Source organism: Silene latifolia, chromosome Y (genome assembly GCF_048544455.1).
Source record: "Silene latifolia isolate original U9 population chromosome Y, ASM4854445v1, whole genome shotgun sequence".
Taxonomy (NCBI): domain Eukaryota; kingdom Viridiplantae; phylum Streptophyta; class Magnoliopsida; order Caryophyllales; family Caryophyllaceae; genus Silene; species Silene latifolia.
Genome location: NC_133538.1, coordinates 61,126,095 through 61,131,817, shown reverse-complemented (window position 1 = coordinate 61,131,817; position 5,723 = coordinate 61,126,095). Strand labels below are relative to the sequence as shown.

General features: G+C 34.1%; 2 non-coding genes across 2 annotated transcripts; one reads left to right on the top strand and one right to left on the bottom strand.

Moving 5' to 3' along the window:
- Nucleotides 1-1,526: 1,526 nt before the first annotated feature.
- Nucleotides 1,527-1,598, top strand: TRNAC-GCA (transfer RNA cysteine (anticodon GCA)). The gene has a single exon. It is a non-coding gene; the product is annotated as a tRNA-Cys (tRNA).
- Nucleotides 1,599-3,891: 2,293 nt separating this feature from the next.
- TRNAD-GUC (transfer RNA aspartic acid (anticodon GUC)) lies at nt 3,892-3,965 on the bottom strand. Its single transcript has one exon. It is a non-coding gene; the product is annotated as a tRNA-Asp (tRNA).
- Between the last annotated feature and the right edge of the window lie 1,758 nt (nt 3,966-5,723).

Sequence of the window (5,723 nt, the reverse complement as noted above, 5' to 3'; positions counted from 1 at the left end):
ATTCATCCTTTTCGGGTTTATTGGTATTGTAATGAAAAGTATAGGTTTTGTCACCTCTCCAACTATCTCTCTATTAGGTAGGCTTTTTGTGGCCCAAGCACTTATTTATTTAGGCGAAACTAACCCAATTCTGAGTTGTTGATGTTTATACTGATCGATCATAGAAGGAAAATTATAATTTATTTCGATTAAGCTTTCATCCTTTTAATCTGGAATGTTTTCTCAAATACAAGGAAATGGTTCAGTTCCATAGTCAAAGATCGTAGTTCTCGAACAAGCAGTCGAAAAGATTCTGGAGCATCCTCGGGGTTAGGTATTGTTCCCCCCAATGATCGTAGTACTAAGTGCGTCCTAGCGAGCTTTAATATGATCCGATTTATAAGTAAGCATCTCTTGTAAAATATATGCAACACCAAATGCTTCTAGAGCCCAAACTTCCATTTCTCCTACGCGTTGTCCTCCTTGCTTGGCTCTTCCTCGAAGGGGTTGTTGTGTAACAAGTGCATAATGTCCACTAGAACGTCCATAGATTTTATCATCAACTTGATGAATTAATTTCAATATATAAGGATTTCCCATTATAACAAGTTGCTCAAAAAGATCCATTGTTCTTCCATCAAATATTCGACTCTTTCCCGGATACTCGGGTTCAAAGATCCATGGCTCCGATGTTTGTTTACTGGCTTGATATAATTCAGAAAATACTAGTTATCTCGAAGCCTCTTGTTCATATATCTCATCAAAAGGTGTGATTCGATAATTTCTATCTAGCATACCTCCCACTAACCCGAGCGAACATTAAAATATCTGTCCTACATTCATTCGTGAGGGTACTCCAAATGGGTTAATGACCATATCAAGGGGTCTTCTATCTTGCAGCATATCTTGTCTAGGAATTTTTTTTTGAAATGATACCTTTATTTTCATGTCTTCCGGCTACTTTATTACCGAGATAAGAATAATCAGAAACAATATAGAGTTTTTTTTTACTTATTACTTAATAGGTTTTTTTAACAAAAACCTATTTGCGGAGACAAGATCTATTTTAGTACTATTTCGTAAAAAATTTAACATTAATTCTTAATTTAGGGTTATTTATATTGTAAAGCAAAGCGTTAAATTTAGATATGTATCCTAATATCTTCTATATATCATATATAAGATACGCTCTGTGTAATTTCTTTTATGGTTCCGGGGTTTACATATAGGCATAATTGTTGTCATAATCGAAATTGAGAAAAAGAAAACAAAAATTATTGAAAAGACACAATAATAATTATTAGTTACTGCTTCGATTTCTTATGTCATTAAAGAAACATGATTTGAAGTCAGAATCCAAGACTCGTCATTGAATTCCAAAATAGTTAATGGTTTCAATTTCTTATGACTTTTTACTTTTTTGAAAGTCTATATGTTTTGGGGGTATGGAAAAAAAAGCTTTTTATTAGTAGGAAGGGAATTAAGGAAATGGGATTCAAAACGCAAGTACAATACAAAAGGAAATCTTTTCATATATATTTTGTTTTAGCGGCATGGCCGAGTGGTAAGGCGGAGGGCTGCAAATCCTTTATTCCCTAGTTCAAATCTGGGTGTCGCCTGATTCTAAAAAAACAGAAATATCCTAATCCCTTAGGTAGTGTTTGGATACCCGGAATTGATTTCATTTTCATGATTTCAATTGTAGAAATCAAAATGTTTGAATTCAATTCCAAATTTAATTCCAAAAATTCGTTTGGAGATCACATGGAATTTGATTCCGGATTTCATTTTCTCATTAGCGTTTGGGAACTCATGGAATTGGAATTGGAATTGGGCGGGTAATGTATGGGTCGAAGTCAAGAATTTTTTTTTTTTGAGTTTTTTATTAAAAAAAATAAATCTTGTGACGAAAAATATTTGCGATTAAAAAAAATCATAAATAAAAAAATTGCGATGAAACTTGCATCACAAAAAACCGTAATCAAGTAGCGATAGAATTGAAATGACTCGTATATGGTAGGAATTTGAGAATGCCAAATTTTGACTAAGATGGAATTGATAGGGAATTGAGTCGAATTCCAATTCCAAATTCTAGGGGCTCCTAAACGCTTGAATTGTCTCAATTCCGTAATTCAAATCCAATTCTAGGTTCCCAAACACACCATTAGGGTCTTTTGATATGTACTTGATTCTAAGCATCTAGTGGGCTCTAAAGCTTTGTATCTCGAATTCAAGGAATTTTTTTTTTATTAAATAATAAGCATTAGGAGTGTAAGGGCTATCAAAACGTCTCGATTCCCTTACACTCCTATTGGAGCCACTTCGGTGGGAGGTAATATACTAACTAAATTAGTAATGGCAGAAAAGCGAGATATAATTTGTATACAAACTAAAAAAATATCTTAGTACTTAGGTATTCAATTATTACAAAACCCCTTTTCAGTAGTAACCGCGTAAAAATTATGAGAAGTTTTTATATGTACGTGAATTTTTTGAATTGGTTCATTAAATTAAGAAATAGTTCTAAAAACTTTTTAACTCGGTACCCTTGATTTCACTATTATTAGTAAACAATAATGGAATAATTCCTTCATATTCAAAGAAATAGGGGACAAAATTCACATGGATATTATAAGTCTCGCTTGGGCTGCTTTAATGGTAGTCTTTACATTTTCTCTTTCACTTGTAGTATGGGGAAGAAGTGGACTCTAGAAATACTACTTAACTTAGCTAATTTTGACTAATTGAGTTTTCAATTGGGGAATCAAACCTTATCAATTGTATTGTAGATCACTCCATAAAGTATTTTTAAAGATACTAATGTCAATCAAACAGATATATTTTAAACGCCCATGTTTCTTTCTTTGATTCTTTCCCTGCTATTTTTTTATTTGAAATATAAGAAGTTGAGTATAAAATAAAAGTGAGAGTTGCCTTTCAATTATTTTAGATTGATCAGAATCACTATCAATACAAATCGATCAAATTGATGTAGCAAAACAATAGAATTAGGATCAATATGTACAAAACATATATAGGATACAATATAGATTAGTCAATATTAAAAATTTAAAATCTGTAGTATAGTACAACTTTTTTATCCACAACAAAAAAAAACTAAAAACATAATAATAACTAAAAAATCGTAAAAATAGTATGGTAGAAAGAAATAAAATTTTCTTTCTACCATACTACTACCAAATCGAATCAAATACTGATGATTCTAGCCTGCGATAAAGAACGAAGAAGTCAATTTTCAGTCAAACTAATCATTTTGGCTGACCGTTTTTTACATAACTGATAAGTAAAAAAGTAGTAGGAACTAGAGTGAAAAGCGCAGTAGCAATAAATGCAAGAATATTTACTTACATAATTTCATCGATTTTTTAGTTCGCAATAACTCGGGATTTAATCCCCTAGAGATGATCAAAATGTCAACTGTAAATTTATATGGAATATATGTATTCCATTTTAATGATATTGAAAAGGATTAATATCACGAATAACAATATATGAAATATCATATCAATTCACCGTCACAAATTGAATACTATAACATAGGATAATCTTTTATCCATACTGGAAAAAAAAGTATTATAGAATTCGTGATCGAATCAGGATATCATTCTTTTAAAATATTTTATTTGTACAATCAAGCATCTAACGAAGTCTGACCACATTTCTTTTTCTTTTAGACTTCCATTGGTTACAAAAAAAATAATATATGAAAAACAGACTATAAGGGGTTAAGTTCTAAAAATCTTTCTTTTTTTTGTCATTTTTTTTTTTAGTTTTTGCTCTTTTTTTATAGAACTTAAATTTTAGTCTAAATTGAATTTTTTTTATAATTACATTACACGGGGTCTAAAAAAAACATGAGATACTTGTTTGATCTTTGGTTATTGGATCCGTTGGGACTGACGGGGATCGAACCCGCAGCTTCCGCCTTGACAGGGCAGTGCTCTAACCAATTGAACTACAATCCCAAGGAACTAAGGTATACAATATCTTTTTTTATGATTAAATTTAAATCATTTAGAGTTCGAATTTTTGTCTTATAATATAGAAGGGAGTTATTAGTGATATACGGATCTCTGTATGAATACGTACTTGAGTAAGAACAACACGAATTACTAGTTAATTTTTTTTAGTTTAAATTATCCCATAGGATGAATCTAGATAATGATCTAGATCATTATTTAAATTTCCCGTAACAAATGTAAAACAGAAAAATCGACTCTTTTATTCCGCATGTCAGCCGTTTCGGGAGAACAAATATCTTCATCGAAATAGTGGATGAGAGAGCTTTTGGTTCGAGATGGATTTGAACCAGCGTAGACATATTGCCAACAAATTTACAGTCCGTCCCCATTAACCTCTCCGGCATTGACCCAGGAAGAATCTATTCAATTATAGGTTTATTGATTAGGCTTATTGATAATCCACGAGCAACTTCCATTCGTAGTACCCTACTCCCAGGAGAAGTCGAATCCCCGCTGCCTCCTTGGAAGAGAGATGTCCTGAACCGCTAGAGGATTGGGGGGGGGGGGGAATACGTACCCAACTGCCATCATAATATGTTCATAGTATGAATAGCTTTTTGAAATTGTCAATATAATCGAATCTAATATATATTATTATTATTAAAATTCAAATAACAATAATTAGATTCAGGGGTCTTTCTATCTTACATGATTGATGTGACTCGTATTTATGCACATTTAGTCCACTAACTAACCTCGTTCCTATGCTTTCTAGCATGCATTAGGGTCGTTTCTTATCTTTAGCTTCCTATTATGTGTATTCTATGAGGTTTTGTGCCCTTGGTAGAAGAGGAGTGCTAGCCTTACTTAAACGGAGCAAAACGGAGCTAAATTGATCGCATCTAACGACCAAGCAATAAGGAGGAGACCAATACTAAAGGCCTAAGTCAATAAAACAAGTAAATGGACAATGATGAAGGACCCCCACGACCGGACTCCCACGAATTAGGGGGCAGCCAAATGAAAGAAGAAGGAAAACTACACTTCAGGACGGGCTTCCCAATGCTAAGGACGGGCGTCCCCAAGCTCAGCCCGAGCGTCCCTAAGGCAGGACGAGCGTCCCTTAGTGCAGGATGAGCGTCCATCAGAAGGAGGTCGTGCGTCCCAAGCTAGGACTTGCAAGGCGTTGAACTTCATTTAAGGGGCTTAATCGTCATTTAAGCCCTTAGTTAACCTAATCCTTGTACTTAGTATAAATACTCCTTTGTTTTTTTTTTTTGGTACATAAGAGGGCAAAAACCCGAAACTAAGAAATCAAACGAGGGGCAGTAACCCCTAACAAATCCTCACAGAGAATTGATCTAAGGGCGTCCGGAGGTTCTTCGATGAAGGTGACTTTAGTAGGAGCGTTAACACCTTGATTAGCTAGCCTATCACTTGCTCGATTTGCTTCCCTAAACACGTGTTCTATATGAACTTGCAATCCGGGTAAACGAATAAGCTCCTTGCATCGAACCACGAGGGGGCAAATACTATTGCTTACTAGCTGATCCTTTATAACCAAATCAACGCAGACAACATTATCCATGTGAACAAGAAGCTTGTCAACTTGATAAGTTCTCTCTCTTTCCAATCCAGCGACTAGGGCTAACATCTCCGCTCTCATTGAGGTGCAATACCCGCCTGAACACAAATAAGCTGAGATAAAGTTACCTGTATCGTCTCGAAAAATACCTCTGCATCCTGCTGGACCTGGATTTC